The following is a 25,507-nucleotide window of genomic DNA, read 5'->3' as shown; positions in this document are numbered from 1 at the left end:
AACTACTCGTAAATTCAAAACCCTTTAATTTTTATATTTACTTAAATTTTATCTTTTTGAAATTATAAAAGTGTGTGTATTGTAGCTGAATAATTGCTGTAGAAATTCGAATTTTTAAATACCAAAAATTTCAATCATTGATCTGTTTAAATTTGCTAAATTTGTACGGCGTTTTGAAGAAAATTTGAAGTTAGAATTTTGTGTATTATCTAAATTTTGTCGGTGAAAACACTATTTAGAAATTTTGACCTGATTGTAGTAATTTGTCTTATGAGTAGAAAAAAAAATTAAAAAAAGGAAACGAACATATATTTTAGCTATTTTGGAAGGCTGTAAAATAGGTTTTCGCTCAATAATAAATTGGTTCAGATGATGAATTGTTTCAGGACTGTGTAGGGCTGAAATCAAAATAGCAGAGTCATGTAACTATAATCTCATATAGAATATAACCACTAAATTAGGATGATAAACACAAAATTATTTGGAGCGCACTTAATGATACGTGATGGATAATTAATAAAGCTGAGTTGCACTTTACACAATAACAGTGCAACACGTCCTCTACGGTATGTCAATAATTGCAATAATTACCAGCAAGGCTAATCAACAATTATGCATGCGGGTGTTTGCAACATCAATATTAGAAATACGAGGGGGTACCCAAAAATAACCGGAATTGCGTTGCCGCGCATGGAGTTTATGTAGTACGCATTTCTGCCGCTAGACGTGTATAGCGCAATTCCTTGCCAGTTCAGTCCTGTCTGTGTTGTCTGCCTGGCTTGTTCTGTTCATCTGCAGTGATTGTTTTTACCAGCACTGTTTTGTTCTTTTTTCGTTTTTTATGATGGCAAGTTTAAGTGAACAACGTGCAGCTCTGAAATTTTGTTTTCTACTCGGCAAAAATGCTGCTGAAAGTGTTTTAATGTTGAAAACAGCTTACAAAGATGACGCTATGGGAAAAACTCAAGTATACGAGTGGTTTACTCGGTTTAAAAATGGCGACATGTCGATTGATGACAAACCTTGTTCTGGACGTCCATCAACTGCCCGAATCGACGAAAATGTTGAAAAAATTCGAGAGCTGGTGTTCACAGACCGTCGACAGACAATTGATCAACTGTCAGAGAGTAGTGGGTTATCTTGGAGCTCGGTTCAGCGAATTTTAACGGAAGATTTGGGGATGAAAAGGGTTGCTGCCAAGTTTGTTCCTCGAGTTCTGACTGACAATCAAAAAGAACATCGAGTTGAAACATGTCGTGCTTTGAAACAACAGCTTGAAACTGATCCAGACTTTCTGTCAAAGGTCATTACTGGTGATGAGTCATGGTGCTATGGTTATGACCCAGAAACAAAGCAACAGTCGAGCCAATGGAAGACGTCATCTTCACCCCGACCAAAAAAATGTCGTCAAGTCAAGTCAAACATCAAAACAATGCTGATTTGCTTTTTTGATGCCAAAGGCGTAGTCCATTCAGAGTTTGTCCCCCCAGGTCAGACCGTCAATCAAACCTTGTATTTGGAAGTTTTGAAAAGATTGCGCAATAGTGTTCGCCAAAAAAGACCCGATTTGTGGCAAACAGGAGACTGGTTCTTCCACCACGACAATGCACCTGCACACACAGCCATCTCTGTTACACAGTTTTTGGCTAAAAATGGCATGGTTCCGCTGCCCCACGCACCTTACTCGCCTGACCTGGCTCCGTGCGACTTTTTCTTATTTCCACGCATGAAAAAGGGCATGAAAGGTCACCGATTTGACAACATTGAAGAGGTCAAGAAAAAAACGAAGAAGGAGCTGTCAGCCATTTCTAAAGATGACTACAAAAAATGTTTCGAACAGTGGAAGCACCGGTGGGACAAATGTATTCGTTGTAATGGAGAGTATTTTGAAGGGGATAAGGTTGTTCTGTAAAAAATTTGTAAATAAATAGCTTTTAAAAAATAATTCCGGTTTTTTTTGGGTACCCCCTCGTATACCAGAAATCTGCACTTTACATTGTGTTATATACCACACTAATCTTGTATAGACTAATCTCCATAGAAATGCATTATTACAGCTTTGCTTTATAAAACTAGGTAAAAGCGTAACCACCGAAATATCCGCTAGATCAGTGATGGCCAACCTTGCTGAACCTCTTGCTGTATTACTGTAGTCCGTGCGAAAATATGGAGGATGGTAGAATTCATCTATCTCTTTAATTGTGCACAATTGCAGCTTTCTAGTTCAATTTTTGAGATTTAAGGTGATAAAGTTCAGGAGCTTTATATTTCTTTCATATTTCGTATAGCTGTCTGTATCTCCTGTCCTATTGTTGTAACCTATGCAGAAATATAGGCAATTATAGTACTCATTTACCTCTACAATTGTGCATAATTCCAGCTTTCTATCTGTATTTATAAAGGAGATATAAGGTGATAAAGTTCAGGAGCTTTATACTATATTTCCTTCATATTTCGAATTTCTGTATCTCCTGTCCTATTGGTAAAGTAAAGTAATCGCCTATTTTTTCAGGCGGGGCTTAACGTCCAACTACCAATTAGGTGTTGTGGACGGAGGCGTCTAGCAAACATACTTTACTGTAAATTTCTTTTATTAACCATTAAATAAAATCCAAGGCCTATAGACCGGGAATCGAACCCGATACCACAATACATATTAGCTTCGCAGGTCTCGCCTGTAACCGCTCGGCTACCTCTGCACTGGTCCTATTGGTATTATCTCCACGAAAATTTGGATAATTATAGAATTTATTTACTACTACAGTTGTGTAAATAACCTAAAATTTATCACCTTATATCTCCTACAAAAATGGAGCAAAAAAGCGGTAATTGTGCACAATTGTAGAGGTAAATGAGTACTATAATTGTACATATTTTCGCAGGATTTGCCCTTATAGGACAGGAGATACAGCAATTCGAAATATGGAGGAAATGTAAAGTTCGCAAATTATAACACCTTATATCTGCTTCAAAACTACTGCTAGAAAACTGCAATTTTGTACAATTGATGTTGTAGATGAGAACTATAACATAATTGCCCTTATTTGCGCAGAGATTACGGCAATATGACCGGAGATGACTCGTGATATTCATTCAATCTGAATTTTTTTAAAAAAATCGTTTATTATTTCCAAATGAAACTAACTGAAAAATAACACATTTTTGAAACACCTGAACCAAAAAAATAGATTTTTATAACACCTATACCAAAAATGTAAAATTTAAAAATTTCCAAGTATGAAAAAAATTTCTCTAAGCGGTAGTACCGGAATGGCGTAGGTTTTTCTCTAAAGTATAATTTGAGGGCAAAGTAAGATTTTAAAAACTGTTTAATTATATTTCCGAAAAATTAAATTTGAACGAATTGTAGCAAGTTAGAACCTCGACCATATAAATGCGTTCACACCAGACTTGTTCGTTTATACAAGCAGAGATATTTTTCGGCTTAAACGGATTAAAGCCAACACATTGGACAGATTAAAGCCGATTAAACTTCTAATCGCCAGTATGTTAGGAACTGGTTCAAAATAAACGATCACTACTTGTTCACACCACTCGTGCACAGCATAACTTTTTGCCCAAATCTATCCCTCCGGGGAACGGACACAGCTGGGTTGGCCCTATCTAATTCAGTTTTATTCTTATTTTGTTGGTTTTTATTATTTATTTATATTTGACAGATTTATCTAAATTAACGCAGTTTACGTCAGTTTAGTTTTTTGAATTTAAGCCAACATCTCCCCGGTAATTAGCTCCCAGAGTACTTTTTTTTAGTGCACCGCCAGCCTACAAACAGTGTTCTCTCGTTACAGGTAACACTGTCCATCACCAAGTGGTGGCCTTTATATCTCTTTTCCTGTAGATCAGATTTCAATGAATTCTTTACCGAATTGTAGAGAAAAGTCTACTCTAAAACTGGTATAAATTGCAATCTTTTACTAATAATAGTTAATGAGATATGGAAGGTTAAATTTTGATTGTTTCCAAATACGTTCAAATTTCAAACGTTTATATCTCATTTCCTGTTGATCAGATTACAATGAATTCTTAACCGAATTGTAGAGAAAAGTTAGCTGTATGACTGATACAAATTGCAATGTTTTACTAATAATAGTTAATGAGATATGGAAAGTTAAATTTGATTGTTTGCAAATACGTTCAAATTTCAAACGTTTATATCTCATTTCCTATTGATCAGATTTCAATGAATTCCTTACTGAATTGTAGAGAAAAGTTAGCTGTATAACTGGTATAAATGTCAATGTTTTACTAATAATAGTTAATGAGATATGGAAGGTTAAATTTGATTGTTTGCAAATACGTTCAAATTTCAAACGTTTATATCTCATTTCCTATTGATCAGATTTCAATGAATTCCTTACTGAATTGTAGAGAAAAGTTAGCTGTATAACTGGTATAAATGTCAATGTTTTAGTGATTTTTCGTATGAAAAGTCCGTGCAAAAATAAAAACTACTTAATTTTTTTAGGTAAACCTTTTTTATTTTTCAACATAGTCTCCTTTTAGGCTTATACACTTCGTCCAACGCTGCTCTAGTTTGTTGATCCCTTCCGAATAATAGGATTTGTCCAAGTCTGAAAAATAGCCATTCGTTTCTGCAATCACCTCCTCGTTTGAATAAAATCTTTTTCCCGCCAGCCATTTCTTCATATTGGGGAACAAATAGTAGTCCGAGGGAGCCAAGTCTGGAGAATAGGGGGGATGTGAAACGAGTTGGAACCCTATTTCCATTAATTTTGCGACCACAACTGCTGAGGTGTGAGCTGGTGCGTTGTCGTGATGGAAAAGGACTTTTTTGTGGGCCAATCGTGGGCGTTTTTCTTGCAGCTCGGTTTTCAAACGGTCCAATAACGATGAATAATATGCACCTGTAATAGTTTTACCCTTTTCCAGATAGTCGATGAGGATTATTGCTTGCGAATCCCAAAAGACAGTCGCCATAATCTTTCCGGCCGAAGGAACGCCTTTTTTGGCGCAGATTCCCCCTTGGTAACCCATTGTTTAGATTGTTCTTTGGTCTCAGGAGTGTAGTGATGTATCCATGTTTCATCCACAGTGACGAAACGACGCTTAAAGTCCTGCGGATTCTTCTGGAACAGCTGTAAACCGTCCTTGCAACACTTCACACGATTTCGTTCATTCGAGATGCCCACAGCACTAGCAATCTCACCCACCTTCACTCTTCTGTCATCCATCACCATATCATGGATTTTATCAATGATTTCTGGAGTAGTAACCTCAACAGGGCGTCCAGAACGTTCAGCGTCACCATATGGCCACTCCGAAAATTTTGAAACCACTTATAAACTGTTCTAATCGAAGGTGCAGAGTCACCATAATGTTTATCAAGCTTCTCTTTAGTCTCCTGAGGCGTTTTGCCTTTCATAAAGTAGTGTTTAATCAACACACGAAATTCTTTTTCGTCCATTTTTTGAAAATCACTCGACTTCCTCGATTCAAACGAATGCCAAACACAAAGAAATAGACCGATCTGGCTGAAACTTGGTGTGTGTTCTTCCAAGAGATGCTACTAACTAAACATAACCTCGATACGCGCCAGTAGTGCTATCTCTCTGACTTTGCACGGACTTTTCAAACGACCCTCGTATTACCGCCAAGTTCTATTCTACCGGCAAAAATTGTATTTCGCTGTTCTACTCGAATACAAATGAAATTTATTGTGCCAGCATTATTACTTTTTTAATATATTTGGTTGTGTAGTGATTATGGCGTCTTCTAGGTGAGTATATTTTAAATATTGAAATGTAAATTGGTTTTTCTTATTTACTAGGTATGAATAAAAGTAATTAATTGGTTTATGAACCATTTGGACGTAAATTTAAAAAATTAAGCACGCTAAACTTTGGTGACCTACATGTAGGACGTTAGTGACACAACGTATATTTTTTTTACTTTTCTTCTGTTTTCAGTCAATATACGCTAAATGATCTGGTTATGGCATTTGAGGAAGGTCAGAAACAGTACCGAGATATTGAAAGGATAAAATTAAACATCTTGTCACCGCTAAATGCTTGCGAGATTTTAACCGACGTAGATTCAGAGGATGAAGAATTAGTGACCGTAAACAATTTACCGGGTTCACAATTGCTTGCTGAAGCAGAAGTGGAAAAAGGTGAAGTGGAAGTCCATCCACCACCAATCATCACTTCTAAAAATAAAAAAAACAAAAATTATGAATGGGTAAGAGAAGATCTCCTGAGAGAAGAGGTTCTCTGGGAACTTGTATCTTCTAGGTCTTATGAAAATTTGACTCCTCTGGATCTCTTCTATTTGTTTTTTGATGACAATTCATTTCAAAATCTGACTTTGGAAAGCAACCGTTATCCGGGCAGCAAGAATAACGTAGCTGACCTAACAGTGAATGAAATAAAATGTTTCATAGGTATTCTTATGATGAGTGTTACGCGATGCTCCCTAGAAGTAAAATGTATTGGGAAACTGCACAAGATAGTCATAACCATTTGATTGCCAAATGTATGACTAGAGACCGATTTGAATATATTGTTGCACATATTCATTGTAATGACAACAATAAGTTGGACAAAAGTGATAAATTTTCACATGAACGAAAAGTTTCTCTTGCATATGCCACCTATACAACAGCATAGCATCGATGAGGCTATGGTTCCTTACTACGGCCGTCACGGCTGTAAACAATTTATAAAAGGTAAACCGATAAGATATGGTTATAAATTTTGGGTGGGCGCAACTTACTTCGGTTACGTTGTGTGGATGGAACCTTATCAAGGAGCCAGCACAATTACAAATCCCTTATATAAAGATTATGGCCTGGGAGCAAGTGTTGTGTTATCTTACGTAGATATTCTTTCCTCAAAATATCCTAATATAAAATTTAAATTATTTTTTTGATAATTTTTTTTCTAGTATACATTTATTACAGATGTTATCAGAAAGAAATATGTTGGCACCTGGAACTATCCGCGAAAACAGGATTTGTAAGTGTCCTTTGCCCAAAATAAAAAATTTCAAAAAAGAACCTCGAGGTTCATTTGATTATTGCTCTGCAGAGGACAGAAAATTACTAGTAAGCATTTGGAATGATAACAGCTGTGTACTGATGGCTTCTAATTCCACTCCGGTATTACCAACCGTAAACGTGAAACGATTCTCCCAAAAAGAGAAAAAAATGATCACAATAGCCCAACCGGCACTGATAAAAGAATATAATAAGTACATGAGGGGAGTCGACAGGTGTGGCGAAAACGTGAGTTTGTATAGAGTAACCATCAGGAGTAAGAAGTGGTATTTCCCAATAATAAGTCACTGCATTGATGTTGCCGTACAGAACGCATGGCAGCTTCATAAAATATCAGGTGGTAAACTGGATCAACTAGCTTTCCGAAGGCGAATAGCGACCAACATTATTACTAGCAACGGCCCTGCCACGACGCCAAATAGAGGTACAGGTAGACCGTCATCGGTCGAAAATGTGGATACAAGATATGACCGTTTGGATCACTTGGTTGAGCCGCAAGAAAAGCAGACCAGGTGCAGATTATGCCACACGAAAAGCACAACCAGATGCCGAAAATGCAATGTAGGATTACATGTTAAATGTTTCATTAAATATTACGAAAATTAATTAATTTCAATTTTAATTATAAATTTTAAATAAAATACATTTTCTTTACCTCTATACTTATAAGGGGTATACTAAACCCCTTATAAGACCCTGATGTCCTAAATATAGGACGCCCTCAAAAACACATTTATAAATAATTAATAAATTAAAAATTGTTATATACATTATTCATGGATTAAATGCAACTGAAAAAAAATATCAGTTAATTTAAAAAAGTTGCATTTCGACTTTAGGGTTATCTGGGTTAATGGTAATAATCTTTATCATTTGACCAACTTATTATAAATTTAAGGAACTATGACTGGACCAAATGCTTTGACACTCAAATTTAAGATATTTCAAAAAAGTAGAGTTGTGTCGATTTGTGCGGTGTACGGTTCAAATGTAAAATTTAGAATTCCGGTTGATACACACTAACACGCGTACACAATCGCAATTTGTAAAAAACCTTTTTTCAGACTCCACAGGACCTTAAGATAATAATGCAGGATTTTATGTTTTCTTTAAACTACCCCTTCAAATAGTAACTGTTTATGTTTGTTGGACTTTCAACTGTTATAAATGTAAACACTTATTAAATCCTCTTTCAAACAAAAATGTTTGTTCACCTCTGTAACATTTTGCTACTTGGAAATAATTCAGTCTTTACTGAGATGTTAAAGCGTGATTTTCTTCGCATAATTTTGTTTTACGAGTTCAAACTCGGCTAAAATGGGGCCCAAACGGGCCAGAAATATCAACGATATCTACTGCACCGATCTTTTTGAAATTTTACGTATTTCTTTAACACATATTAAAATCGTACTTGGACTAAGGATTTTTTTTTTTTTTTTCCAATGAATAGAACTTGTTTTACAAACATAAAATGGTCAATTTTTTTTAGTGAAAATCGTGACTCAAACTTTAAAGTTGTGCCAAAAATTAAAAATTCAATTTTTTTTCTAAATCCTTCGGTCAAGTACGAGATAAAGTCATCTACTAACGAAATCTTTTCGAAATTTTGATTTCAGATAATCCAGTCTCAAGATATCATGTCCACGAGAGGGTTGCATTTTTTTGTCGTGTTGCATTAAATTATTCGCCATTAGTACAATTATTATTAATTTGTAACGAAAAAATTACAATAAGTTCTTTAAACATAGACTGATATGACGCAAAAGTTCCCGAATAAAAAAGTAAGCATGTTTTTCCCCCAAAAAAAATTGAAAAAATGACTTTTTTGGCGCCTCTGACTGGCTATAACCCCTTAATTGAAAGTTGCCAGCTATGGGAATTGTTCGAAGAGGCAGAGTGATCTTCTTTTTATAATTTATTTATGAGCCCCAGGTGGAATGTAGGAGGTAATGGTGAATATTTGGTGGTTTGGAGAATGGCTCCTGTTGCATTGTGGGCAGTATTTTGGTAGTCTTGCATCGCTCTGATTGCAGTCACTACTTTTATCATCTGCATAATGCAGACACCTTTATAGCTGTGTCAATTCCCTTTTTATTTATTTATTTACAACCACCTACATCTTACAGCATCCTCCACAACATCCTTTTCTCAGCTTCTATTCCCATTTCCGGCTTCTTCCTGTACAGAAATATACATAAATTTCCTCGATCTTTTTATATAAGTATATGTATATATATGAGTGCCCATATCAGTCCCTACACGCAGAATTGTATAAATGTATGGGAAGAAAATTCCATATATTTAAATTAAGCCGTACTGCGAGTCCACACTATTACCATATTTTGCAAGCACCTTTCTATACACACTTTGCAAAAGCCTTCCTTTTTTTGCAAGCTGGTGGCATCATATTCTGTGCCTTAGAACTCTTTTTTTTTTCTTTTTTTTTTACAATCTCTCACTACAACTGGCTAAGAAAGTTGTGTCGAATTTTCTCCTTAGTAAATAACATATTTTGATGTCTTTTCGAATAAAAAAGAAAAACCAGATGTTGTCAACTTCCCACAACTTTTTCTAGTGTGTTTTTTTTTGGCAAAAAATAGTAATTTTGCGAAATAACCAATTTATTCAACCTTTCCACGACATATTAAAAGGTATAATACTAGAAAAGATCTTATCTTACTATAAGAAATAGATCCTCAAAGAGGTAAGAGATGTATTGCAGCCATTAATATAACTATACTGAATGCAATTTGAATAATAGTGACGCCTGAATAAGGGAAAAGTAGAATGCTATAGCGCTTACTGTGTGCAATCAATCAGTGACTAGCTAGCTAGATAAGGGCGCTACATAATCCGAATTTTAGATTAGGTACCTACTACTCGTACTTCACTTACAAAATTAGTAGACCACCCAGCTCAATGTAAAATCCAGCAACGTTGGTACAGAGAACTGCTGCGCAAATTCCAATCTTTATCTTACTACATATACTTTACTAGCGGTTTGTGCGTTTGTCTGTACGAACAGATATCAGCCTTTTTCTATGTGTATGTACCCATCAAAACTGAGAAAAAAAAGAAGAAAAATAGCGGGAAATGAAAATTTGTTATTTAAGCGCAAATGTTGCTACAATAATGTTTTGGACCAAAGCTCAAAACCAGAAGTATTCAATTTACTGAATAAATATTTTGGTCAGAATACCGCAACGCTAGTTAGCTTTTAGGTGTCAGTCTCCAGAATCTAAATATATGTATGTTACATATATTTGCGTGGGGCAAACTCTCCGTCCTTATGATGAACAGCGTCGAGATTTCTAAAATGCAAAATTTCGATTCGAATGACCGGACACTTCATTCATGAAAATCCGTTCACGCGTCGATAATTTTAAATGATTGCATAACTTCCCCTTAGTAGGTGTAAGAGCAGATTGTCGCTTTAATGGTACGTAGGGGAGCACCAACCCTTTTCAACCTGCCAAATTTTATCAAAATCGGACTAAGATTTACAGTTATTAGTAATAATAATTTTGGAGGGAAGGGATTAGCTATGAGGTTAGCATACTTGACTCCCATGAGGACGTCTCGGGTTCGAATCCAGCAGCTGACCCTTAGATTTTCTCTTCCTAGGAGGTTCTTACAGCTCACTGTCCGGTGATGGACAGTGTTGTCTGTAACGAGAGAACACTGTCCGGAGGCCGACAGTGCACTGAAAAAAGCTCCGGGCGCCAATAACCTAAGATGTTGACGCGCCTTAAATCATAAAAGAAAAATAAAATAAAATAAAAAATAATAATAATTTTGGAGGGGGCCTCACATACATGAGGCTAACTCCTCTCCCATTCGATGTACAGCGTCAAGACCCCCCCCCCAAAAAAGCCCATCTACATAAAATTCCGAATCAAATGACACCTCATTCATAAAAATCGGTTCGCGCGTTTAAGCGCTACGTTGTTAAAAAAAAAAAAAAAAAAAAAAAAAAAAAAAAAAAAAAAAAAAAAAAAAAAAAAAAAAAAAAAAAAAGGTAACAACAACAAGAACATTTACTGAAAACGCTATTTTTGCACATTTTTGGCAACGCATTTCTCGAAATAGATATATGTCGCTTCGACTGTTGAGAACATTAGACCCATTAATTAAGTAAATTAATCGCCTATATTTTTTAGGCGTGGCTTAACGTCTAACTACCAATTAGGTGTCGTGGCTGAAGCTCATACTTTACTATAAACAATTTTTTCTTACAAATAAAAAGTATCCCTTAGGCTGGATTCGATCCGGGGATCTCCAACATACGAAGCCAAGCTCTTGACCACTAGACCATCACGCGCCCCTCATTAGAGCACATAACATTGGATTTAACTTTTGAAGCCCTTTTATTTTTGGTACATGATTGATTGCACTGCTTTGAGACTAAATGAAATGATTTCGTGAGACAGCTCGACCTGGACTTTTCAGGTTTTTTTTTTTTTTATAGGGCCAAATCGTTGGTTTATTTTATTCTCGTTCTACAAAATTGAAGGAATCGATTGGTTAATCGGTAGTCGACTTGCAGAACAATGAGTGCCATCCAGGTACATCATTAGAACGCTGATCAATTTTATTTTTCTGTTGTTTTTTTTCCCTTCTTCTTCGCCTTCTTTTCTGTTTTTATTCCAGTTGTTACTTAAGACATCTTATATCGATGGCAATCTGTGTTCTAACCTAGCATCACTCCCACCATTCTGCAGATAGTTCGTTAAAAATATCAAAGCAGAAGGCCGGGCATTATATATACGTATATATATATTTTTTTTTTTGTTCTAATTGAAAGAAGGCAAAGTGGTACATGTTTGCGCGTCTTCTCGAATTAGAGGAGCAGCTGCCTTCAAAGGCAGCTCGTCAGAGCTGCTCTCACACTAAGACCTGTTCGTTAACCTCCACCTCCACAATCAAACCATTTCTTTTTTTTCCTCCCATCTCCTCATAAAATACCCTAGCAAAGTTTTCTCATAGCTTTGTTGCACGTCGTTTTTATTATTATTTAACCTTCTTTTGCCATCTCCGCCTTTCTGGGTAAGTGGTCTTCAGTAATTACAAAAAAAACCTTTTAATGTATTTAATTGCTCTGGTCATTTGTAATCTACTCGTCTCCAATATCATTTTGTCCTTTTCTAAACTTTTATTTTAATTTTTTTTCTTTATTAAAATGTATAAAAGCTTTCTAAGAAAATAAATTCGTTATCTTTTTAAAGTTGAAAGCTACATCATTTTTTTTTCATCAATTTTTATTTTCTCTTTTCAGATAAGAAAATAAAACGATCGTGATAAAATTATTTAATTCCAGTTTTCACTCGAAATATCCATTTTGACGTCTTTTGAGTAAAAAAAAAAGAAAAAAAGTTTAAAAGATAAAAATGATTTTTGTATAAAAAAAAACACAAAATATCTCAAAAATTAAAATTCCCTGAAAGCTAAAACTTTATGTACTGATACTTTTTGGATTGGATACCACCACTGAAATTGACAGCGACCAAATTTTCTCCACCCAAAAAAAAAATCCTGAATAGATTTTGCACTTTTTCGTGATTTTCTCAAATTATGCCCACAAATTGTGCTCGTAGTGAGTGGTCTACAACTTTTTTTTTTTTTAGAACACTTTGATTAGGGGCACTTTTTTTGTGATTAAAGGGTTTGAAAGGACAGTTGTATCAGGGTTGATCGTCAAAAAGTGCACGAAAAAGCGTAACGTTCAAAAACACCCAACTTTGACAATTTTTTTCTCCTCTTCTATAAAAGATAAAATTTCCAAATTTTCTTTATAATGTAGGGTAAATCCTCGTTTACAACTGTAATTTTTTAGTAATAACATAAATTTATTAGTTTTTGAGAAAAACAATGCGAAAAATTGCAAAAACGGCTTTTTCAAAAATTGTTGTTCTTGTAAACCTTTTTTTGTAAACTGCGTAGCGCCTAAACGCAAGAACCGATTTTCATGAATGAGGTGTCATTCAATTCGAAATTTTATGTAGATGTGCCTTTTGGGGTTCTCGACGCTGTATATTGAATGGGAGAGGAGTTAGCCCCCCTCCAAAATTATTATTACTAATTAATCTGTAATCTTGGCCCGATTTTGATAAAATTTGTTAGGATGATAGGGTTTAGGCTCCCCTAGATAAAATTAAAGCGACGATCTGCTCTTACACTTTTTAAAGGGAAGTATAGCAATCGTTTCAAATTATCGACACGTGAACCGATTTTCATTAATGAAATGTCATTCAAATCGAAATTTTGTACGGATTTGCACTTTAAAAGTCTCGACGCTATGCCTCATTCTAAAATGGATTAATTCAGAAAAATCTACAATTTTGTGTTTAGATATTTAAAAAAAAAAAAAATGATAAATGTGTAGCTATAAGTTCAAATTCCATTACCAGAAAAACCACTGCAATGAATGGATTTTACACCTTCTTTCTACTTGCTGGGAAACGTCATTGTCCACCGTAGCAAGAAATCCCAGGTAAACAAACTAAGCAACGTTTTCGAAACCCTTCTTCTCTAAGCAGAGTGGCTGTTTTTAGGATTGGGTCGAAAAGAATTATATTTCTTTTAATAGGTTTTCTTAATAATTTTTTTTTGAAATGGAAATGATAATAAATTACGTTTTTGTGCGTTTTAATTTTGATGATTGATTTACACAAAATTTTGGGATTAAATTTTAGTTAGTTTTTAATTAGTGCACAGTAATTAGAATTGTGCGACCACTGCTACACACGATCTATCACTGCAAATATATAGTCTTAGCTTTGTAATAAATTTTGGGAATCAGGTTGTTTTGTAAATTGCACATTACTCTCGTTCAACTGCGTACTATACGCAGGTAAATTTTCCATTGAAGTTGGGCGGTATATTCAGTGTTGCCAGAATCATCTAAGCGGCTAGACTATTACGCAGTGCAGCCTAGATCCGGAATAGAGCCGAGGCGCGGATAATAAAGAAAATAATGAAGAAAGATATGCCAGCCAGCTGAGATCGATATAGATGCCTGCTGTATTTTGTTTGCATTCGCGCTGGAATGAGAGGTTACTGGAGCGCAGGTTTGCTTCTTAATTAACGGTCAGGCAAAAAAAGAAAAGAAAAAAAAATAGATAACTTGCAGCGGCACTCTCTCGAAGGAGCAATTCTCTCAAAGAAGCAATTAATGAGGGGCAAACTGCCCATCTCCTTTTTAAGGTCAGAACAGCTTGTCTCTATGTTGCTGCTGCAAAAAAATAAAATAAAATAACAAGTATCTCAATTCTTTCCGCTTTCTCAAATTGAATTTTCCACGGCAATACATGAACATTATTTTTCTAAATACAAAGAAAAATCTGATGAAAATCTCCGCCAACTTTTCTTTCCCATAATTGTGGTGGCAGTGTCTTGGGTAAACAGACACCCACCCCTCGCTTTAATTATAATAACGATTCTCTTATCACTTGGTGCTCTTTGTTTTAAAACCCCAAAAACTAAGCAAGCCCAGATAAGGTTTGTTATTCTCTCTTGAATACAAGTATTGGGGCGTATGTTGGTCTAGAGGTCAAGAGCGTGGCTTTGTGTGTAGGAGATCCCTGGTTCGAATCCCGCGTATGATTACTTTTTATTTGTTAGAAAAAAAATGTTTATAGTAAAGTATGAGCTTCAGTACCCGTCCACTGACACCTAATTGGTAGTTGGACATTAAACCCAACCTGAAAAAATTAGGCAATTACATTACTTTTACAAACATTGCCGCAACCAGCGACTTTTTTCTTACAAAATCCTAATATTTTCGAAAATACTAGAATATCAAAAACTGTATCTATATATTATATAGTTATTTGTTCACTCAGACGTTTTTAAAAGTAAAAATTAATGAATTACAGGGCAAAATATTTGTTTTACGTTGAGGAAGAAGAGTTACAATAAAAAATGTCTACAGAATAATTTAGTACTATAAATATACATAATAATTGCATAAAATAAGTAATCCACAGAATTAAAATAAAATACAAACATAATAAATGCTAAAAGAAAAAGCAAGGATGAGTTTACTTAAACCCACCTTGCCGGCAACCTTTGCCTTCGAATGAATACTATAAGTTCCTATGCAGTCGTTAATGTAATTACCCCAAATAAAATCCCCCCGGTAGTACCAGATTTGGAACTAATAGTCATTTCAACTTTCCTTGCACTTGTGATTACCGGGAATCACCAATACAGTATCAAGCTTGTGGTTCTGTTTTTGGCTCTTATTTTTCATATAGCTTGTCTAAAAACTTTGCAATATCTTTGTCTTTGAGAAAGTTAAACTTCAAATTTAGAGATAATGTTAAAAACTAGTAATGTACGGTACCGCGGAGAAGTTCAGACTAGGATTTGCTACATTAGTGCACTCTAGTAGCAAGACGCCTAAGTTTTTTTTGTTTTGTTTCTATTATAAGAGGTTTCATTTTGCATTCGTGCAGAGTTCTTATTTTGTGCATACAACGTAAATACTTGTTTTTTTGGGTAGTCAGAATGGTTTTCAATGAAGAAATTGGACTACTGCACTGCCAAGAACTGATGTTATTCCACCCAAACAATATAATAGTTTTCTCAGCCGTGTGTTGTGTATTAAAGGTTAATAAAAATTTGCAAAGAAAAATTCCGGATTCTGTATTTGTCAATGCCACCTTTGAGCTGACAATACGAGAAGACACGATGGATATACTTCCTTGTACAAAACTCTTTAGTTCGAAGTTTTTAAAAAAAAATCAGCTATTCTGGTTCTCTTAGCTGAAAAAGAGGTTATCATGTTCCCAAGTGTGGCGTCCAAATTTATGGCAATTTTCAGCTTAGTCTACAGGCCATTTGTTCCAACCAATTTGACTTTCTTTTCCAAAAATAATCAATGTAAGTTAGCACTTATTTCTACTATTTTCAGAAACCTTTTTAGCTTTAAACCTTAATTATTAAACTTTTAGCCAGAATCATATCTCTTACATTGTAATTATTTCTCCATTTTGTGTTTATATTATATCTATTGCATTATTCATTGTGATTTCATCAGGCAATTTAACAACGTTAATTTATCTTTAAAGATACTTATTTATCTCTGCGTACAAAATTTCATCTTCATTTTTGGGTGAACATTAAAGTATAATGCAGCCTTTATAAATTCTCTTCGTATTTTTAATACCTACTTTCAAGGATTTACCTTGAATTTACTTTCTTTTTTGTTTCATTAATTTGTTCCTTATTTGTTTTTTCTACCGCCTTAAAAGTAACTTTCCTAACTTCATCTCCTAACCAGGTTATTGAAGGTGTTAATACTTTGTCAGTCTAAGTTTCTTTCTTCTGTATTATTCGTTGCCAATATTTATCAACTTAATTCACTTATTTGAGTTTTTATATCTATTAGGCACTTTATTCAAAGTTTGAATAGCTGACCAATAATTACTTCTTTTTTTTTTAATTTTTATTTTTATTATTACCACACACAATTTTTAAAACAATTTATAGCGCAATTAAAATTTAGCTCACATTCGTCTGTAATCATTCATCCTAAATGTGAAAAGACTATTGTGGGAATAGTTACGTACCAGAAATTTTCCTTAAAAAGCAATAATCAGTAAAAGAATTCCACACAAAAACAATAGGCAGATCTTTGTGTTAATTGAAAAATTACCCATAGTTTGGAATATCCATTCTCTTTGATAATTTAGAATTTTGAAAATATAATTTGTTTGCAATTTTATTCTGTCTATATACTCGTAAAATATAAATGTTCGTTTCTCTAAAATCTTAAATCTCTAAAAGTTCTTCCACCGATTGCTTTGAAATTTGGACACAACGTTGCATTGGAATAAGGGCGTGTTTTTATACAGTGACTCCCATTAATATTGGGACAGTACATACAGAAGTTAAAAATTGACGAAAATTAAAAGTGGCACCTATTTATTCAAATTTTTATAAATTCATTTCATTTTATAATTACTATTAATTAAATAAAAACTATTTAAATAATTACATAAAAATGTTTTGGTAGATTAAAAAAAATATATATAATAATAAGAGCAAATTCTACCTCTCATAAATATTGGGACACTATTATAATTTATAGTTTGTCCAAGGTTTTGCCCGAATATTTATACAATTTGTAAATATTTACCTTAAGCATATATTCAATATGAAATTAATAATTAAATTAGTTTATATAAATCAAGCCAGGTGTAACATGTCGCGCAAAAATACAAATACAACGATTAAACAAAGAAAAATTGTAATTTCTTTGCACAAAGACAATAAAAAGTGTTAGAGAGACAGAAAAACTGATCGGACCTAAAACATCTACTGTGTGGAACATCATTCAGCGTTACCAAAAAGAAAAAAGAATTGTTTCAACCCCACAAAAAGGCCGTCCTCGACTGCTCTCTGAGAGAGAGCAGCGTTATATATTAAAAGAATTAAAAAAGATCACCGACTTAGTGCTCCAAAACTTCTATGTGAAATTTTTGACATGTTTAGAAAGCGAAAAAGGGACAGAAACAGTTCGGAGAGTGCTAAGAAAACTCGACTATCATGGTAGAGTGGCCTGGAAGAATCCTTTTGTCAGTAAGATAAATCGTGTTAAGAGAGTGAAATTTGCCGAAAAATATTCCAATGTAAATAGTGACTTTTGGAATGATATACTCTAGCGATGAATCAAAATTTAATGTTTTCCAGTCAGATGGAAGGGTTATGGGCTGGAGTAAAGCGAATGCAGAACTCGAAAAGAAGAATTTACAGCCAACTTTAAAGGGTTTTAAAGCTGCACCTCCGGGTGGAGGTGGGTCAGTTCTGGTTTGGGGCTGGATGTCCGCATCAGGATTTGGAGAATTAGTGTTTATTGAAGGAATGATGCACAAAATGGTTTATAGTAATATATTAAAATATAATTTGAAAAAAGTGCCCAAACATTTGGTATTTTAGGGTCTTCTAAATTCTACCAAGATAACGACCCCAAACCTACGGCTTGGGTGATACGTCAGTGACTGTTATACAATTGCCCAAAAGTATTCCAAACCTCTCCGCAGTCTCCAGGTCTTAATCCCATTGAACATTTATGGCAATATTTAGCCAGTGCTTTAAGCAAACGAATAATATCTAACAAAAATGAATTAAAACGATGTTTCCTGGAAGAATGGGAAAAAAACACCACCTGAATTAACCAAAAACTTGTTTCATCCATGCCTGATCGTTTGAGGGCTATTGTAAGTTAAAAAGCAATTATTAAATTATTACCAACCAGATATTAAATAGTAGGAGATTTTAAATATTGAACATTTAAACTCTAGCACTTCTGGTGTCCCAATATTTTTGAGAGCCTTATTTTACACTTTTTCAAAAAGTGCTACCTAACAGTTTGGAATTTCATCGATTTATACTTATGTATTTTCTACAGATGTTGCTAATGTTATTTAAAAAAAAAAAATCCCAAACTTTTGTATGTTGTTTTCATTTTCCTTTTAAATCATTTTGTAATGGGTGTCCCAATATTAATGGGAGTCACTGTATATAGATGTCACACCTGTGACAGGTAAAAATTGCGCCATCTGTTGGACCTAAAAGTAACACACGCTATAATAAATATTTTACAATTCCATTTCTATGATTGCATTGTTAAATTGAATTTTCATAGAGTTCAATGTGCACAACAAATAGCCCTGAATCCACCGGTTTACAACGTTAACTGCATTTTTCACGTTGCGTTTGCCGAAAACACTGCTTTATTTGGAAGTGCCTAAGTATTACACATGGAATGCGAGTAGAAAATCATTTGAACGATGCAAAGGAGGAGAGCGAGTCAACGGACAACCTGGCTCATATTTAAAGAAACGACGATAGGCAGACTGTACACCGTGCACATCCCAATCAAGATGAATGCTTCTTTTTTCGCATGCTGTGGCTGGTAAAGGTGCCCCAGTCCAACGTCTTTCCAGCAACTGAGAATTTGGACAACGGCGTCACCACATGCCACTTTACGCAGTGCATGTCAAGCTTGGAGAACGACCGACACTGGGATGTACTATGCATTCATGACGCGTGCAACCATATTCTTTGCAAAGAGTTATGAGACAAATATAAATCGGATAAGGCTGAAGATATTTTTCGTCGGATACGCAAGGGAAATTCTAATATGAGCATGGATTTCACAGCAGAAATCTACAAGGTAGCGTTGATTGAAGATTTGTGCTTAGAAATGTTCTCAATCAATCGGGAAATACCATCACCGAATCGATCTGCTGCTGCTTCGCTCCGGACTGAGCCACAGCGTAGCCGGGTACAGGTGGTAGTAAATAAAAATTAAAATTCACATCCGGTTTCGAAATAAATGAAATTATTTGGTGTATTCAGTCATGTACGAGGGTTGTTTGAAAAGTCCGTGCAAAGTCAGAGAGATAGCACTACTGGCGCCTATCGAAGTTATGTTTAGTTAGTAGCATCTCTTGGAAGAACACACACCAAGTTTCAGCCAGATCGGTCTATTTCTTTGTGTTTGGCATTCGTTTGAATCGAGGAAGTCGAGCGATTTTCAAAAAATGGACGAAAAAAATTTCGTGTGTTGATTAAACACTATTTTATGAAAGGCAAAACGCCTCAGGAGACTAAAGAGAAGCTTGATAAACATTATGGTAACTCTGCACCTTCGATTAGAACAGTTTATAAGTGGTTTCAAAATTTCCGGAGTGGCCATATGGGCACAAGTGACGCTGAACGTTCTGGACGCCCTGTTGAGGTTACTACTCCAGAAATCATTGATAAAATCCATGATATGGTGATGGATGACAGAAGAGTGAAGGTGCGTGAGATTGCTAGTGCTGTGGGCATCTCGAATGAACGGGTACATAATATTTTGCATCAACATTTGGACATGACAAAGCTATCCGCAAGATGGGTGCCGCGATTGCTCACGCTTGACCAAAAACGAAATCGTGTGAAGTGTTGCAAGGACGGTTTACAGCTGTTCCAGAAGAATCCGCAGGACTTTAAGCGTCGTTTCGTCACTGTGGATGAAACATGGATACATCACTACACTCCTGAGACCAAAGAACAATCTAAACAATGGGTTACCAAGGGGGAATCTGCGCCAAAAAAGGCGAAGACCGTTCCTTCGGCCGGAAAGATTATGGCGACTGTCTTTTGGGATTCGCAAGGAATAATCCTCATCGACTATCTGGAAAAGGGTAAAACTATTACAGGTGCATATTATTCATTGTTATTGGACCGTTTGAAAACCGAGCTGCAAGAAAAACGCCCACGATTGGCCCACAAAAAAGTCCTTTTCCATCACGACAACGCACCAGCTCACACCTCAGCAGTTGTGGTCGCAAAATTAATGGAAATAGGGTTCCAACTCGTTTCATATCCCCCCTATTCTCCAGACTTGACTCCCTCGGACTACTATTTGTTCTCCAATATGAAGAAATGGCTGGCGGGAAAAAGATTTTATTCAAACGAGGAGGTGATTGCAGAAACGAATGGCTGTTTTTCAAACTTGGACAAATCCTATTATTCGGAAGGGATCAACAAACTAGAGCAGCGTTGGACGAAGTGTATAAGCCTAAAAGGAGACTATGTTGAAAAATAAAAAAGGTTTACCCCAAAAAATAGTTTTTATTTTTGCACGTACTTTTCAAACGACCCTCGTAATAGTTGAATGTTTATAGTTTTCTCGCAGCATCTGAATCCGCCAAACCTGACAGCCATAGCAAAGCACCGATCTTACCAAATTTGTAAATACAATAATTTAATTTTTTTAAAAAAAATACTTTTAATGCGAAACCATCCGTAAAGCGTGTTTTTTTTTACATTTTAGTTAAATGTATTAGCTGATTGATTTAGATAGGTTTGTGTAATTGGAATTACATTGTTTACATAGGTCCGTGTAATTGAATTAATACGACTGTCACAATCCTGTAAGGTTGGCACTTGTTCTCTTAACATGTTAAGCAGCTAGTCGGCGAATTACAAATTGGTTTTGTATTTTTAAAAATTCAAAATTTAAAGACAATTTCCCAACTAGAAGATTCTCTTTAATCCATGGATTGTTCAGTTTTTATTCCAGTAAATGGCTCCTAGGATTTTCCGTACACTTTGTATATTTATTAAGTAAACATACATTTCTTTTAAAAAAGTTTTTATATTTTTATTTACATTAGCTCTGTAAAGTTTACAGAGGCTACTCTGTAAGATTACACACTCAGTAATTGGAGAGTTTTATTAAATTGGAATCAAATGTTTGGGGGTTGGTAGAAAATTTGTGAGCTAGTACTATGTTAAATCAGGAGTCGAGGATACTTTACTACAAAGTACTCAGTTTAAACATTAAATAAAAATCCAAGGCTTATAGAACGGGAATCGAACCCAGTATCGACACTATTCTCGTTTGGTTTATATGTCCCACGCCTCTAACCGCTCGGCTACCGTGACGCTAAGTACTCGTATATTTAGAATTGTTTTGTTTAGTTTTTTTCCAAGGAACTTTAGAGTTCCTAGGCCAGGTGTTTATTTGGGCTTCTTTTAAATGAAATATACAAAGATGTACTTTAATTGCCAAGTTGTAAACTCAAAATTAATAAATAGATAAAATAAATTTTGATGAAAATTTGTCATTTCCAAATTAATAAAGTTTAATAAGAGCTAATTGTGACAATATTTCACACCAAATATTTCTTTAATTTTTATTCGTTAAAATTACCTTTTTTTAATTAATTATTTTTTGGTATTATTGAATTTAAAAATTTGTTAATTTCATTTTTTTTTTTTTAACTTTTGAGTAGAATATTTAAATTTTTTTATCAGCACGTAAGGTCCGAACCACTGTTCAATTCAATCAGACCTTTTTTTTTTATTTTAGGTTGAATTTAAATTAACATTTTTTGTTGTTCTTGTTAACTTAATTGAATAAACTGAAAAAAATAAATAACTGTAATTGCTGACTGTAATTGTTTCAGCTTAAAAAGCTTCTTACCAAAAACCAGCACTTTACACAATCAGAAAAATAAAAATAAATAATTCAATTTTTTTAAAATTACGACTTGATTGTTTACAATAACTAACTTATGACGTGAAACACTCACTCAATCTTCTCTTAATCCAATTATAATATTTTTCTAATTGACAAATTTTCTCAAGCATAAAAATAAAGTAATCGCCTATTTTTTTCAGGCGGGGCTTAACGTCCAACTACCAATTAGGGTGTCAGTGAAAGGAGGCAGAAGCTCATACTTTACTATAAACAATTTTTTTTTCTAACAAATAAAAAGTAGTCATACGCGGGATTCGAACCAGTGATCTTCCACACACAAAGCCAAGCTCTTGACCACTAGACCGTTTCTTTCTCAAAAATAAAATTGGTACTAAATGTACTAGTGAATTTACACGTGTATATTGGGTTCATATTATGCCAAATTTATTTCTTGCTTTTAGATCTGAAATCTGAGGTCTTTGGCGCTTGTAGCCTTTATTCGGTGCACTGCTGGCTTCTGTTCTATTTAAAATTCTCTCTAAATCTAAGGGTCAGTGTAGTTGGAGTCGAACCAGTAGTTGTCACAGTGAATCTAAATTGAAGCTAGCTAATATTTAATAAACTTTTTCTTTTAAATTGTGTGGTGAGATTATGTTTAAGTGTTCACATTAACTTCAAAATTACGTATTTTTGAAGTAAACTCAAATTTTTGGAATCTTATACGATTGCAATACTTGCTCTTCGTATAAGAAAGTAAAAAATTGCAATTTTTATTGTTATTACTATTTTCTTTTCGACGGATTTAAGAATTGAATCGGGCCCGAATTATGCTGTTTGCTTAATTTTTTTTTTTTTAATTTTATTCTCTCCTACGCTAGTAATAGGAAGTACTGTGATCGCAATAGTATTTTATCTGAAATATATAATATGACTTTGGCCGAAAACCTGGAAACTAAACGTGTATCTTTAATGGATAAAATGTTCGATATATATATTTTTTTTTAATATTATTTTTCGAAAAAAATTTGTAATTCCAGAGATTTTGGGGGAGAATAGATATGACACACTTCTTGATAAACTGTCAATAAGAACCAAAATTTGGAGTTTAAAGGGAAAATTAGAAAGTGCTTTTTTGTAGAATGATATTTTCTATTACTTTCGTTTGTAATTTTTTTCAGAGAATGTTAAATTTTCGGGTTGAGAAAAGTGGCTAGTTATGATTCCCTTTAAAGGGTGATTTGGTCGAACTGGATCTAAGTGATTTTGAAACCAAGCAGATATTGAAATAGTGTTTTTCAAAATACGAATTTTTTTTTTCTTTTGGTTTTACATACCCTAATTTTTAAAATTTCATTCTGTCACGCCTAAGTTATTATTATTATTTAAATTTTTTGTTTCTCACGGTAAATATAGTTACAAATTTGGGCGTGGTTGATCTACTCAGTCCGGTACATATACATCCAAAAAAAAAAGAAGTTTTATTTGATATCATTTTATAATCAAACACTGACCTTAGACGTAGTCAGGATAAGGCGTGATGCGGACGCTTAGCGATCCTTATTGACACGACTTAGCGAAAGCGTTACCTCGACTGAGAGAGCCCAAACGGCCGCTGGCACATGGTCTCGCTGGACGCCCGGCCCGCCCCTGGCGGCCACCTTCAGCTTTCCGCCCATCTGTTGCGCACCGCCTCCAGTCTGAGAATTTTTTTTGACTTTTTCTTTGTTTTGTTTTTGTTTCTTGGAAAAGTATCGCGATTCGTGTCAATTTTTTTTTTTTTTTTACATTTTCCCAAAGATTCTCTGAGATTTCATCGGAAAATATCCCTTAAGTACTCAACAAAATTTACCGCTGTTATCTATTGCTTACAAATGCAGGAAAAGCTGAGAAATTATATAATTAACAAGACACTCAGAAGATAAATCTTTACAATCAAAATCCATGAAAATCAGAATGAAGATTCTCAGACATTCTAAATCTTCTAAGCTCCTACTTTGTTTATTTGAAACATTTTTATAATAGAATCAATGAATCGTTTTTTGGAAATTCCTAGAGTACTACTGCGTCTTCAAAGTGCTACTTCAAAGAATGTATATTTTATCAGTATAATACTAAGAGGGGATAACCTTCATAGCTGGAATTCCAAATTGGATTAGCGGAAATATGACTTTGAATAGATTCTGATTGTTTATTTTCCTGTAAACTGATTCAAAGTTTGGATTAAACTAAAAGAGTTATGCCTTGAAAGATTAGTGGGCTAGCATGAGCAACAATTATACTTACAAAATATAATTAGAGCACGCAGAGACGCAATTATTTGAATTCAGTGGAACCCAGAGACCCTCTAGCTCAAAATCTAATCCAAGTTTCGACTCATGCGACAAGAAGAAGATAGATGGCATAGAAGTGACTAAGTTCAAAAGGAGCCACTAAAGCAGGGGAGTCAAACTGGAGGCCCCCGAGGTAATTTTTAGTGATCCACACTGTTCTGAAATAAAATGAAAATAGAAAACAAATTGTTATGAAGAAAATGGCGCTTAGGGGGGTCAGGGCACTACAGTTCATTCCCTCCGTCGATAACCCTTTAGCTACTGAAGACGAGTATACACGTGGTATGTGTATCTGATTTCTTGGCGTGATTGGCCTTGAAGTATTGATCCAAATGGATGTGTTCTGTGGGCTTTCAATAGTCCATATTGAAACAAAGTTGACCTGAGCAGAGAAGAAAGGCCTAGATTGTTCTGGGAGTTGGGTGGCCGAAGTCTATAACGGTCCACCACTGTGTAAACAGAAGGCCAGACTTTACCTGAGCCGGAGAAGAAAGGGGCTAGATAGTTCTAGGTGTTTAGTGACCGAAGCCTATAACGGTCCACCACTTTGTAAAAGCCAAGGGAGCGGCTCCAGTTGGGATGGGGGCAGTATGTGTTTTCCAGTCAGTGAGTCACAGGTGGGAGTGAGACAGTCGGAGTTGGAGTGGGGAAGTCGCAGTTGGAGTGAGGCAGTCACAGTTTGGGTCAGACAGTTTGAGAGAGTCAGTGTTGCGGAGTGCTTCAGAGTTAGCCAGTTGGGCAGTTAGTCAGTTAGTGAGTGAGTAGAGCTTTGTTAGTGCAGCTGAGACTAGTGCAATTCAGTGCATTGCGGACCAGTAGTCAGTCGTGGAGCAGTTTTGTGGCGTTACGTAGTGAGTGAGTAACAGTAAACTGTTGTGACTGTTGTAAATGGTAACTGTAATGAATAGCGATAGTTGCTAGTGAATGTTAATGTTAGTAATGTTAATGTGTTAATAAATCAGACTACTTATAAGTTTAGCGAGTTTTATTATTTATCGAACCCACACTATTATTAAATAAACTAGTGGCATTCACTAGTTGTAGTTAAAGTTTTTAGTAAAAGGACAAAAACTTTACAATATTTTTTATTAAGGAGACCTGCATTGAGAAGGCTGGGTTTAGGAACTTCGGTTGTACTAAATAGACGATTAAGGAGGT

General features: G+C 34.9%; 1 protein-coding gene across 4 annotated transcripts in view; it reads right to left on the bottom strand.

The window, feature by feature from the left end:
* Positions 1-23,673, bottom strand: part of LOC141459166 (uncharacterized) — a 481,720-nt gene extending 458,047 nt beyond the window's left edge. For 2 of the 4 annotated variants that reach the window (XM_074137887.1, XM_074137891.1), the window contains exon 1: positions 23,531-23,673. The gene's annotated coding sequence lies outside the window, so the exon portion shown is untranslated. The remainder of the gene's footprint in view (positions 1-23,530) is intronic. The other 2 variants (XM_074137885.1, XM_074137889.1) reach the window with 1 other exon arrangement.
* Positions 23,674-25,507: the final 1,834 nt, after the last annotated feature.

The sequence above is a fragment of the Rhodnius prolixus genome, unplaced genomic scaffold, assembly GCF_049639745.1.
Source record: "Rhodnius prolixus isolate KJV_2025 unplaced genomic scaffold, Rpr scaffold_11, whole genome shotgun sequence".
NCBI classification, from domain to species: Eukaryota; Metazoa; Arthropoda; class Insecta; order Hemiptera; family Reduviidae; genus Rhodnius; species Rhodnius prolixus.
The sequence above is the reverse complement of the archived record's forward strand: the minus strand, read 5'-3'. Positions and strand labels throughout refer to the sequence as shown.